This window comes from Equus caballus, chromosome 8 (assembly GCF_041296265.1).
Source record: "Equus caballus isolate H_3958 breed thoroughbred chromosome 8, TB-T2T, whole genome shotgun sequence".
Lineage (NCBI taxonomy): Eukaryota > Metazoa > Chordata > Mammalia > Perissodactyla > Equidae > Equus > Equus caballus.
This window is the reverse complement of record NC_091691.1, coordinates 14,031,685-14,045,606: the sequence shown is the minus strand read 5'-3', so window position 1 is coordinate 14,045,606 and position 13,922 is coordinate 14,031,685. Positions and strand designations below refer to the sequence as shown.

Sequence of the window (13,922 nt, the reverse complement as noted above, 5' to 3'; positions counted from 1 at the left end):
CATTCTGCTCGGGGAACGGGGTCACGGGCCAGAAATGCTGGCAGGGCTCGGGACAAACGTCCCTGCTGCGGGGCATGCATTGTTTGGCTGGGAGGCGTAGGCTTCTCCCAGAGAGAAGGAATGTCCACAAGTATTTCAGACAGTAAGAGACATTCTCTGAAGCCAGTGACACAGCTCTGCCTCATACCAACGGGTTGGAGCAAGCAGCTTAATACACCAGCATGCTCAAAAAAGCAGGATTTTTGCCCCCAAAATAAGACAATGAATAATGTGCCCTGAGTTGGCTCGACGACCTTAGGATAGCTCCTTGACAGTCCCCCAAGAGCCCGCCGGCCCCGTGCGTGGACAGCTAGTGCTGTCTTCCCCTGCACGTCTGGTCCATCAGCATCTGAGCCCCTTAGTGAGGGCAGGAGGCACAAAGGCTGCATTGTGCGGGAAACGCAATGGCAGCAAAGACAACCTAGCCAGCCAGAAATAACAGGCACATGAAGGAAATGTTTTTGAAACAACTCAAAAATTCCAAGAACGGATTATCTCAACTGTCCCAGGTTCTCAGCCCTTGCTTTGGTATGAAGCCCCATCCCATTCTCATTGGTTGCCAAGTCCCAGCCTTTCCAGGGGCCCCTTCCTTCCCAGGGCCTCAGCCACCACTCCAGTTCTGGCCTCCTCACCCCAGTGGGCCACGCAACACCCACCGGGCCCCACTGTGTGCCTGGCTCTGCGCCGGGTACTCGGGATGGCCCTGCAGGCAGTGCTGTCCTAAGAATGGACGTGTTCTCCACCTGCACGGTCCAATACAGTAGCCACGAGCCACACGTGCCTACGGAACACGTAAAACGAGTTGCGACCGATGAACTGAATCTGTCATTTTATTTGATTTTCATTAGCCACATGTGGCTGGCAGCTTTGGGACAGGACGGCACAGCCGGGGGGCTTTCAGCCTAATGAGAACGAGGGCAGGGACCCCTGGCCTCGACACACTCTGCACAGTTCCTAACCACTGCTCGTTACATTATTTCCCAGCTCCAGAACTTTCGACCATGCGACGTTATCTACAGAGTCCAAACTTCTTGTGCTAGCTTCCTACGTAACCACAATTAGCCACTGTATGTCACTAACCTAAATTTCACTCATCTGACACTCTCTGACCTCAAGGAGCTTCTAACACAGCTAGACACAGGGCTTTATGACAGAAGCCGTCTTGTGTCACGTCTTGCACCATTTCTGCCCGCTCCACACATTCTCCGCTCCATCCTTATCTACGTCCTTGTCCTCAGCAGCTCTTTGACTCCGGCTTCTACTCACAGCCCCTCTTCTCCGCCTGCCTCCCCATGTTGTGCCCACCTTCCAATGTTCACACCTTCTCCAGGAAGCCCGCCCTCGCCACCCGAGCTGCAAGCCATGGCTCTGCCCTTTCAACATCTTCTAGCACCTTCTCTCATTTTGCAGGTGAGGAAACTAAGGCTTAGAGGTTGAGTCGCTTGTCCAAGGTCATCAACTTAGAAAGTGACAGGAATCCAAGGCCCCTGATTCCCAAACTGTTCCCGGGCCTGTGTGCCTACAGCTGGGGGTGAAGTTATCTTCACGCCGGCACAGCTGACCCTCACAACAGACTCGACAGCCAGAGCTTTGAAATTCTAAGTAAATAGTCCTGAATGAACTGACCGAGCTGTCCTCCTCTCCAGTCTCAGGACACCTCGTCCCTAACTCACCGTGGGACGCCCTGAGCAGCTGGACGCTGGGTGCTCACCGCACACAGGACGGACTGGACAAATGAGACTCATGACAGAAATGCTGCAAGGGGAGCTACAGTCACCTGGCGGGCAGGTCCTCTTGGCAGCCAGGCGCTTCAAACAACACAAGTAAGTTCTCCACATCACACTGTGCGTCGTGAGAGCCAGGGCTATGACGTCTCCGCCTCTGGGTCCCTCGGAGTGTGTGCACTCAAGGAATGCCGTGTGATAATCAACATCATTGCTGAGGGTCATGCCGAGCACATCATACATATCAATTAACCTAATTCTCAGCATCCATCTGTGAGCATTTGATACAGACGGAAACCGAGGCTCAGAAAGGGTAAGTCGCTTGCCCAAGCTCCCATGGCCAAGGAGTGCAGAAGCCAGGACAGGACACCAGCCGTCTGACTCTGAAGTGCTGCACCTCTGCTGAACTGACACCCCAACAAGTCAGACCTAAAACCACTTGGTGGGCAGAGCAAGGCAGGCATCTGACTGGGGGAGGGGGTGTGGTAGCCCAGAGCAGGGTGTCTGGTGGGGGGCAGGGCGAGGAGGGCATCCATGCAGGGGACAGGTGGCTGCAGAGATGGGAGGGTCAGTACAGAAGAGGGGTTAATCAAACAACTTACTACTTGAGGGACAAGGGGAGCCAGGTTCCTCATAGTCAGAGCAGGGAGTTACAAATATGGAGAGAAGAAGACAATGGACCCCAAGGTGCTGGATCAGAACTCAAAGGATCAATTTGAAATCATGGTCTTCAACACATTTAAATAAACAGAGAAATAAATATAGATGCGTGTGTGTGTACATGCATGTCACCCACATAGTCCCTAATTCTGCCCACTGAGAGGGCCTGAGGACAGCAACACCCCAATGTAACGAGCACACCTCCTTTAGCTTCTCAATCCCATTCTCCACTAGAAGGAATCAGGGCTCCTTGGAGAAACAACTGATTCCAGAGATGGGGTACGGAAAGCACAAGACGAGGTCTGGGCCATCTGGTGTCTGAGGCAAGGGCATGCTTGAAGGATGATGTGGACGTGTCAAGGGACACAGAAGCCAGCTTGAATGAGATCCCACTGGCCAAATGGGGGACAATCTGAACTTTGAAGTCAATAATACAATTTAACAGATTCTAAACCACTGAATGAAACAGACAAACCTGAGTCATACAGATATAAATAAATAGAAAAGTTGACAGGGGACACGATATTAACATCATTTCAAAGCATCCCCCCAAGAAATACTTCTTAATGATAAAGGGCAAAAGAATAACTGGACAGTAAAGAGGCCACACAAAACCCACGTTGGTGATCGAGGGGACATCACCAGTAACAGGACAAAGAGAAATCGCGTGCCCCCTGGCGGGATTCAGGGAGGACACAGCGTCGCTCCTGTGCTGTTCCCGCCAAAGATGCATGACCCGAATCTAATCGTGAGGGAACATCAGACAAACCCAAACTGAGGGACACTCTATAAAGTGACAGGCCCTCCTTTTGTCCTCTTCAAGTGTCCCGGTCATGAGAGTCAAAGAAAGACTGAGGAATGTCCCAGACTGAAGGAGACTCAAGACACAGGACAACTACACGCAACGGGCGGTCCTGAACTGGACCCTTTATTACAAAGGACGTTATTGAATCAGACAGTGGATCTTGAATGGGGTCTGAGGATCAGAAGGCAGTAACGTCTCAGGGCCAGTGGCCAGTGGTCACTGGTCAAGCGTCTGCTCTGTAGGAGAACGTCCTTGCCGTTTTCAAAGGGCCTCAGGCTGGTAACTTACTCTCAAACGGTTCAGAGAAAAATTGTGCTATATTTGCAACTTTTCTGTAAGTTTTAAATTGTTTCAAAATTTAAAAAATTATTTAAAAAATTCCACCTTAAGTGGATTTTGGTAAAATACTACTTGTAATTTTTCTTTGCTGGCAGGTGAGAAAAGCTTAAGACCATTTTGCCAGTCATTGTCCCCAGCGGACTTCATGGCTCTCCCCTTCCATCTTTTGGGTGCTGCCACCCTTACCAACCGTGAGCTCTCACCCTGCGCGAGGGCCCTCCTCCCCCTGCGTCTCCAGGATGACAGCAGCCGTGCTTCTGCACAAGGCAGTGGAGAATGGTGGGAAGCCCTGCCCTGCTGGCTCCTCCTGGTCTCTGTGTGCCCAGATTTGGAGGGCCTGCACACACACAGCCCTGGCCCGTGCGAAGCCTAATTCTAGCATTTTCTTGCTCCGAGCCCACACTTTTGGAACAGTGGGGGGCCAACCTGCCTGTGCCGGCCTCCCATTGTGAAGGGCACTCGAAGTCAGGACGCTGCAGGCCTACAGGATGGGACTCAGCATCCTGTTTTCAACGTTTGGGGCGGCCGGCAGCTTTGGCACCAAGCACTGCTGCTGACATCATCTCTCCAGACCACAAATACCCAGGTTAGCTGGTGGGATGGGCCCAGAGCGTCAGCTCTCCCTGTGGCCTCAGGGCCAAACCTAAGACGATCTGCTTGTCCGCCCATCACACTGGGTCTCCTGGGAACACCCACAGATGTCTACCAGGAAGAGTTCTTCAGAGGAACTGACCTGGAGCTATTTTCAGGACACCATGAATCAAGCAACTGATCTTATTTCTCTCTTTGCTTTGACTACTAGGAAGCTCAAAGTCGGATCTATAGCCAAACTCTGATCATTGTACCAACATTACGCCTGCATTCCACATACAAACCTCCCCCAGACTTCACCTTATTTTCCCCTGCTGTCCCCATGTCCCACTTCTCTAATTTTAAGTTATATTGTTTTCCATCAATTTTACAAGCTGTTTCAAATTCTTTTTGGAGAGAGCTAAGGTAGACACGGCACACAAGCTACCTCTGGAGGGTAAGGACTCTGTTTTCACTGAACATGGAAGCCCCAGCATTCGGCACCGAGCTCAATACACATATACGCGCTAAAGAAACATTGGCTGAGCTGATAAAGCAAACGACTCTAAAAAAAACTGCGTCCCACACCAGGTTGCTTCACAAGAGATAGTCCTCCGTCCGCGCCATGTGCTGGGCTCTGCCCAGGGCCCGAGGGAGCCCCCTTGCTGGATGGGGCAGTGACCACAGCGCCAGACCTCACGAGCCTCTCCCTAACTTCCACCCGCAACGGGCCTGGCACCGAAGAGGCAGCCTGCACCCTGGGGAAGGGACAAGTCATTTCCAGAGGCAGCAGCTGGCCTGGCTCTCTCCAGACCACCAGCATGGGCGCCCTCGTGGGAACTCTGCCGGGCCCAGGCCTGGGGGAGCGCGTCAAGCCCTGACCGGGAGTGACTCCCGCCAGCGCAGGGCGGCCCCAGCCCAGAGAGCACCGGACATGTCCTCACCCAGGGCCTCCGACGGCCTTCTTTGAAACAAAAGTCTGTTTAAAAATAGCTTCAAAAGGAGTCACTCAAAAAAAAAAAAAGAAAAAGAAATCTGTAAAAATAGAGGCACATAAGACACGAGGCCCCCAGATAAAAGCCAGCACAGGTTCAGGGGCCTGGGGGAGGCAGGTCACGCACTGCTCAGTTTTCCTCTTAGGTTCCACCGGCTCGAGCTTCGGTCTTTCGAGGTGCAACTCCCTCACGCCCACCGAGGGAGGGGAAGGCGGTCAGCAAGGGCAGCGGGGCCCTCACAACTCCCATCAGCGACGGTCACAGGACCGTGTCTGGCAGCACCAGGCGCCACACAGGACAAGCCCCTGAGCCTCACGGCCCCGAGAGGGAGACAACTTTTCCTCAGTTTCGGGGCCGAAGGTGATAGTCATGCAGGTTGTTGGGTGGCAGCGCCTGTTCCCTGATCCCGAGGCCCCGCTCTGCCCAGGACAGGCGACCCGCGTGACCCATCATTTACACGCAGTCCCGCGCTGCCCTGTGCTCCTCGCCCTGCGCCGTGAGGGAGGCGGGCGCCACCTCCCTGGGCACCAGGACTGACCAGGCCCCCGCAGGGGCGCCCCACAGGCCAGCCTCGCATCTTGCCCCACCCCAGCCCAGTCACTCAGCACGCCTTGAGGACAGCTCCTCTTTGCTTTGATTAATCCTGTTCTGATTAATCCTGTTTTCTTACCGCCTTCCCTTGAAGGAGAAGGCCTCGTCTAAACGTTCTCCTGGTTTCAGGAACTTTCTAATAAACTGTTCAAATCCGGAGATCTGACCGCAGCGCACCGCGTGCCGAAGGTAGGTTCTGAAGGCCGGGGTCCTCTCCTGCCACGTGGCCGCTGCTCCGAGCGTGGCCTGCGCCTGAGGGGGAAACGGCGCTGGCTCCACGCTCAGCCGAGGAGGAGGGTCCAGGCAAAGCGTCCACGTCCTCAGGGACCACCCCAGCTTCCTCCATCTCAGGGTCAGACCATAACCCTGACCTGGCCAGAGACCCCACAAACAGATGACCCTGTTCTCAGCATAGGGACAAAAAAGAAACTCTAGAGACTCTGTTACAATCTACGGTGAATGACTAGGAGCACAATATAACCCGGAACTAGACTGGGGGTCTAAGGACCCTTTCCTGGATTTGGAAGCCACCATCCCATCTGGTCTCTTCACTTTACAAAAGAGGAAGTGGGAGTCCAGAGACGTTTAGCGACTTGCCTACTGTTGTACAGCAGACACATCTCGGGTTTTCTGACTCCCTCTCACAGCTTTGTTCCATTTACCGGGAGGGTGATCACCAGTACCTGTGAAGTCACCAGTGAAGCGAGAGCTCGCACGAGCAGTGCCGGTGTGCTCAGTGCGTGGGAGGAAGGAGACCAGAGCCCCACGGCTGACTTTAGAAGTGTAAGTACTGGTATTCCAAAAGATTAATGAAACACACTAGACTCGGAGCAAAATTCATTTTAAGTTAACCTGAATAACAAGTTTAATTAAGCTCCAACAGAATCAAATTAACTATTCACCTCTGTCCTCATTTGTCCCAACTGTAGGACGAATTTTCTTTTTTTTTCTTCTCCTCCCCAAAGCCCCCAGGTACATAGTTGTATATTCTAGTCATGGGTCCTTCTAGTTGTGGCATGTGGGACGCCGCCTCAGCATGGCCTGACGAGCGGTGCCATGTCCGCGCCCAGGATCCGAACCAGGGAAACCCTGGGCCACTGAAGCAGAATGCGCGAACTTAACCACTTGGCCACGGGGCCGGCCCAAGATGAGTTTTCTAACAATAACAAAAAATTAACACATACTGAGGGCAAATTCTGACTTTAAAATCAAATGTTTCAACAAATTGTTAGAAATTACACCTGAGTTAAACCGAAAGCAACAGCAAAACAGTATAAGGGCTCCAGAATTTTAAGTTTGTGTACTCCAATATTTAAAATTGGGAGTCAATGGGAGGCCCCTGACTATAAAGCCGTGGGAGTGGGGACAGGAAGAGGTGAGCCACACAGATTTGCACATCTCCTGTGAGGGAGCGGGGCAGAAAGGAGGGGCCATGGGTTTGAGTCACAGTGGCCTTCGTGCTAACCCTGCTCCGGCCTCTCCCAGGCCCTGTGAACGGGAGTTTCCTGAAATGAGGAAGCAGCAGGCGTGGGGAGACGACACGAGATCCAGTGCACACGGGTCCAGGCCCACTGCCTGCACCCACAGGCCCCCAATAAACAGAGGCAGGCACCGTTACTCCCAGGGCTCTGCCCAGGTGACCTCCCCGGAAGGGGGATGCATCGTAATTCTTGCTCTGAGTAGAGCCCAGGGAGGTCAGGTGACAGGACTTGTCTAAAGTACACAGCCCGTGGTGGGACGGCAAAGCCACGGTTCTTCCCGACGAGTCCACTCTGCCTCCTCATGAGAGATCCGAATCGTCAGGAGGAGGGTCAGTAGAGATGGCTCTTGAATTTTGAGGCTAAGATACAGGTTTTGGAGGCAGAGAGACATGGCCCTTGAGAGTCCTGGCTCCACCACTTCCTGCTAAACGGAACGGGGCCAGTTACCGCTCTGAGGCTCAGTCTTCTCACCCAGAGAATGGGAATAAAAACGGCGCCTTCCTTACAGGATTTCTGCGTGGATTACAGGAAACACCGCATGCGAGGCAGCTCACGGAGTGGGGCATGTTTGAAGTGCTCACTCCCACATCTCTGCCCCTGCTGACACACTGTGAATGCGCCTGTGTACGTGACCTGCTGTCCCGTCTCCCCCAGCAGGACGGCAGCCACGAGAGCAGCGAGTTCTGTTGGTTCTGTTCACTGCTCTGTTCCAGCCCGGAGAAGAGCACTTGGCACAAAGCAGGTGCTCAGGAAACATCTGTTGAATGAATAGCTCATAAGCAGACAGATCAGGAAAAGAGGACTGAGATTCATCTAACACGGCCAGACTGCAGGGCGAACTTGCAGGAAAAATCTCTCTGTCTTTTGTTTCCTGTACGTCATCCAAGACCACTTGGAGTTCCCCAACGTGACACGGAACACAGAAGACTCCCTTTACGAGCCCTCGATGGCCTGTCCAGTGCACAGCAGGCGCCATGAGGGTGGAGGCTGGCAAGGCCCCAGCCCTCGGTGGGCTCACGGTCAGGAGGGCAGGGCCGGCTTCATGGGCAGGCGCCCCGTGCAGTCGCTCAAGGCCCCAGGCTCAGGAGGGCCCGAGCTTGGTCAATGCTCTGCCGTTGCCATCTTGAAATTCTTAACTGTTTTTTAACAAAGGGCTTCACAATTTTAATTTTGCACGTGCAGTCGGTCCTGCTAGTGGGAAACATTTGAGTACTTAAGTAAATATACTACAAGGCAAGTCCCAAGGAGAGAAAAATGCCTGAGGGAAGAAAAAGGAAGAGTCATAAACCACTTCCTACAGCAGCTGGTGCCTGAGGAGGAGCAAGCAGGGGCATTTGCTGAATGTCCCCGACGGGAGAGGAGCCTCACGTAAGGAGCACATATAATTCTGACAACAGCCCTACACGCTCGCATGATTATGCCCATTGCGAACGGAGGCCTGCCCAAGGCCGTATGACAGCCGAGGGAGGTGACAGAGGTGGGAGCCAAACCCAGGCCCACCTGTCCCTAAGGCCAAGGCTCATGGAGAAAGATCTAAGGGTCAACAGAGGTGGTATTTCAGAGGACAAAATATGCAAAGTTGGGGCGCATCCAAGAGGCGCCAGCCTGAAAGTGTGAACAAGCGTGTGCGTGCAGAGTGGAAAGGACATGACATGCCCTGGCACAGGGCTCGAACCCTGTGGGGTCCCCAGCGCTCCAGGCCCCCTCCCATGAGGGCTGAGCATCCCTCAGTTGGCATGACCTGTACGTAATGCACGCCTGCTCCACTCCAACACTCACGGAAACCTATTTGTTCCCCTGTCTGTTTTCTCTACATTAGACCGGGGCCTCTCCAGAACTCACACAGACTGATCCTGGTGGGCAGAATTCTGAGAAGGCCCAAGATCCCAGCCCCGGGTGCAGGTGCCCTGGGTGAGCCCCTATCCTGAGTCGGGGGACCAGGGAACTGGGTGGGATAGCTGCTCCCCTAATTAGGTTACGCAGTATGGGAAAGTGATAAAGGGTCACTCCCAGGATGGCATTCAGTTACAAGATGCCAGAGCAGCAGATTCTGCCATCGGCCTTGAAGAAGCAAGCCGTTGTGACTTCCACAGCTGCAAGAAATGAATTCTGCCAAGAACTGGCGTACGTTTGGAAGAGGACCTTAACCTCATATGAGACCCCAGCCCCAGCCAACACCCTGACTGCAGCCAGGTGAGACCCCAAGCAGAGGACCCAGTGAAACCTTGTCCGGATTCCTGACCCATGGGAACTGCAAGAGAATACCTGGGTGGTGTTGTGGACCCTGAGTTTGCAGGCTTGTTACACACAACAGATAACTGATTCAGCCACCAGCTGCACAGAGCCTGGAGGCCACAGATGCTCCACACCTCTCGGCAGGACTTAACCGGACAGACTCTCAACAGGGACAATAAAATCCAGGCTAAGATACTGTCGAGAAAGGCAGAGAGGAGCCCCAAACAGTGGACAGGAGGCAAAGAAGAGGTCCTGCATAGACATGGGGAAGCGTGTTCTGCGGACGAAGGCCATGCCAACCCCAACGCCACCCGGACACTGTGGGGGAAGGAGAGAGGACACAGCCACCTTCAGAAGGCGATGAGGAGAAAGGGGTCCTCTGGGGAACTCGAAGTTAAGACCAAAAGGGGAGAGGAGCACGGAGGGAAAGGCAAAGGTGTCAGGGAGTTCACAGTTTACCACTGAAACCGGATGAAACAGAGAAGACGAAATCCTGAGGCTCTGGCCCAAATGTTTGCTTGGGCAGACAAGAAAAAAATTAAAAGAACGCTAACAAATATTTTCATGCACTTGACTTGGAAACGCTGGATGGGGAAAACAGCATTCACTCCTGGTCCACACTCTGGAGACAACACAACCACGTTCTCTCCTGGGGCCCTGCCTGGCACACAACCACCGACTTCTCATGCCAGACTGAGGCAGCTCCCAGGACGGCCAGGGAGCCAGGAGCCGCTGCCAGCAGGCCATCTGCTCACCAATTCCCACAGTCTGAACGGCACGGCTGCCCAAAGGGCGCTGCTGGAGGCTGGCAGCAGTCTGTACCCGCAGCAAGCAGGCAAGGGAGGGAGAGAAGCGGGTCCATCCTGCTCTGCGTCCGTCAGCTCCATCCTGGGCAGGAGGTGATCGGTTCTTGAGACCTTTCCCAGAAGGCCTATGAAGAAGCTGTCTGAATTATGACACTGATTCTGCAAAGTGTGCATTCCTATTTGCATCTTACAGGGATGGAGCCAGTAAAGGGTATAGGCCGCTCCAGGTCAGAGCATCCGTGGTGGCAGCCCTCTCAGGGCCAGGTCAGCCCAACACGGTGGACACAGCACCTGCAGGGAGCCGGCCCTCCAACTCGACGCTGTGAACTGACACCAAGAGGAACAACACCTGACGAGACCAAACGTAGCAGCAGTCCTCCAGCCCCTCGTGGACTGGACTCTGTGCAAGGAGCCCCACACAAACCACCTGACAACCCTGAAAGACGGTGGCTTTCTCTCTGCTTTACAGATGAGACCTACAGAGAGGGGCACAGTAACCCACAGGGGGCAGTAATCCCATAGGGACATGGTAACCACACGGGCAAAGGAACTCAGCTCCTAGTGCAGGAGCCCGGTGCTGAACCTCGGTCTGCCTGACTCTGAACCCCTCGCTCTTTCCTCTACACCGTGCTCTCTATCACACAGGTACGCAGTTTACCGCAGGCTCAGAACAAAGTGAACATACGTAAAGTGTCGTGATGCTATGCCCTGCCAGAGGTAAGGCCCTGACGTGAAGGGAAGCACCAACACAGGGATGAGACGAAGCACAAGCACCTGCAATGTAAGGCAAGGCTGGGGCCTGGCACAGAGAGGAGACCAAGAGCCACCGCTGCCTCTGGAGACGGGTCACAACGTTGGAGGCAGGACACTCCGAGCTGGCCGCAACGACTGTGGCCAGCTGCAAAAGAGCTGGCTTAGAGGAAGAGCATGGTCAGGGGGCAGGGGTCGTCCTGTTCGAAGCAGCAACAGGGTGCTAGCACCGCAGGGTGAGGGGCGTGCACAAAGACGGTGAGGACCACAAGGAGGAAGCGTGGGCGCCTCCAGACCAGTGTCCATCTGCGAGTGGGGGTGACAGAGGGAGGGAGAGGGACGGGCAGATGGCTGGCCCCAAGAATAAGGACCCGGAGGGTGGTGCCACCAGGGGGGACTGGGGAACAAGAGGGCAGGTGGGACAGAAGCCCCAGCCCACGTGCTTCGGCAATTCACTGGCTATGGGTGAGCAAAGGTAACTTCTTGGATGATTCGAAAGACGAAACCATCCATTAAGGGCAGACAGAGCGGGGAGGGTGGAGAGAGGACCATGCTGCTGTCCCTAGGTTTTCTGCCCACCTGCAGCCCTCAGACACCAAATCAGGTCAGTCTGCCTTCAGGATCCATTTGAAGCACAGAGAAATCTCTCCTTAACTCTCCTCCCCTCAAACAGGCAAAAACAACTGACTATTCCATACATCTTTCTCTGGAAGAGGCCTATTGAGATGGCCTGGAAATGCAAATTAATCAAAGCTTCCTGTTTGGCTGGAAGGGTGACACAGCAGGAGGTATCTTCCGCCTCACAAGGGGAGTGAAACATCAGGGGAGCGAAGACAGACTGAAAAGGGAGCCGAGAGGACAAGCTCAGTAGCACCCAGGTCCTGACGCCAGCCCGGATCTCCCAGCGTGCACAGCGGCCCTGGGACCTGCCGAGAAGAGGGACTCATGGTGGTCAGAGCGATGGGACACCCTGGGAGGCAGTGCCACCTGCGAGCAGCGTCCGTGGGTCTGACTCTCCAGCGGTCTCTAACCACCTGGGTGACCTGGGGCAAGTCCCCTCATCCATGTGTCCCAGACAGTGGGCTCAACTGGACCACAGACGTGGGCTCCAAGAAGGCGGCGGCACGTGACAACGCGGGTGTCAGAGGCAACGGAGCCTCGCTTCCAACACAGCAACTCCCCCACCCCCACCCCCCACACGCAACCCTGGGCCCTGGTCCTCACCTGGGAACCAGGAAACACTTTCATGGGGTCGCTGTGAGGACAAAATACGGTAGTACCCAGAGCTGCCGGGACGGTCCTTCCTGTCCCTTTGTAAGGTCCTCTCTAGCCCCAAACTGCAGAGTAAGGGGCTTTTGATTGCCCAGAAGAATACACACGTGTTTTCATAACACTGCTATTTCTGAGGGTTTTTTTTTTAAGATTTTATTTTTTTCCTTTTTCTCCCAGAGCCCCCCCGGTACATAGTTGTGTATTTTTAGTTGTGGGTCCTTCTAGTTGTGGCAGTGGGATGCCACCTTAGAGTGGCCTGATGAGCGGTGCCATGTCTGCGCCCAGGATTCAAACCAGTGAAAGCCTGGGCTGCCAAAGTGGAGCGCGGGAACTAAACCGCTGGGCCACAGGGCCGGCCTCTCTGAGTTCTTTATTAACTGAAACAATTCAAAACACTATGCTGTTCGCTAATGAAAGGCAATTAAAAAAAAATAGTTCTTTGCCTCAAAGACAATCGAGGTGAGGGCGATAAATGCTTTCTCCTGGCCAAGAGCCCTGAAAGAAGGAAGAGACTCCAGCCCCAGGTAAGGGCTGGAGCAAAGCTCGGGGCGCAGCTGCTCTGCGGGTCCCACACAGCAGCCAACAAGCTCTCCTCCCAGCGCCTCCTCTCCCAGTTTCCGAAGAGCAGACTTCCACTTCTCCCCATCCCTGCCTCCACGCAGAGAGCCCAGCAGATCTGCAACATGGCCCACTGCTGCCCCCACTTGGAGTCTGGCTGATTCCAGCCTTCGAGCCCTGCCCTCGAGCCTGAGCAACCAAAAACCCCAGGCGAGAGAGCCGCGGGCCCCTCCTGGAGCGTGACATTAACATGAGGACCCAGCAATTGAACTAAGGCAGCCTGTGATTTTTGCAGGCTACTGTTTCCCTCCAGACGTGATCCTGAGAAATCACGCGTGCCACAATAGAAGGGAATACGTTCCCTCCCTTCTCAAACACAGAAACTTCAAAGACGGGCCAGGCATATTTCTACCGCTTCTGCATGTGGGTTCAACCAGGAGAACATCCTGCTCCTGGGAATGAAGGGCTGACCCCAGTTTCTGAACACATATTTCCTTTTCCAATTAATTTTCCTCCTCCTCACAAGATGAAACAGACTTTTTTTTCTAAAGAACGATATCCTTGAACTCTGTTTACTTTTTTAAACTCTAAGAGTCAGAGTTTAAGCCGGCTCCCTGGTACAGAGGAATACATTATATAATGCCGTGCTAAATCTTCTGTAAAACAACAAAATACCCACAGAGAAGGCCTTAATTTTTGGCAAAGAAAAAGAAAAGTACTTTTGATGTCTACTTGGGAATATAGCAAACGAGGGCTACAGCGTAAGGAATTTCTTAAATGAGCATAGCTAAAGAGTTCTCACAAGCAGAAAAAACACCTTGAATTAATAAACTTGGGGGTTGAAAGTCTGTTTCAAATCAGCAATGTGCTTACCTCAAAAGGAGTACCTTACTGAAAGCAGGAAGGAAAAGTGAGGCATATTACAGCCATTATTTTTTTAAAAAGCAGAGGTAAAATCTGGAAGGAAGTTTATAAAGATGCTCCTAACGGTAAAGCAAGTGTGGTGGAATATTGGTAATTATTTTCCTGCTTTCTAAATGTTATATAATGTTATCAAAGCTGTTTACAGTTAAAACAGCTGCACCATTTTTAAAGCG

At 53.4% G+C, this 13,922-nt stretch overlaps 1 protein-coding gene across 7 annotated transcripts in view; it reads right to left on the bottom strand.

Moving 5' to 3' along the window:
• SSH1 (slingshot protein phosphatase 1) overlaps positions 1–13,922 on the bottom strand; it is a 61,541-nt gene that overhangs the window by 42,074 nt on the left and 5,545 nt on the right. The gene's annotated exons all lie outside the window — the stretch shown is intronic.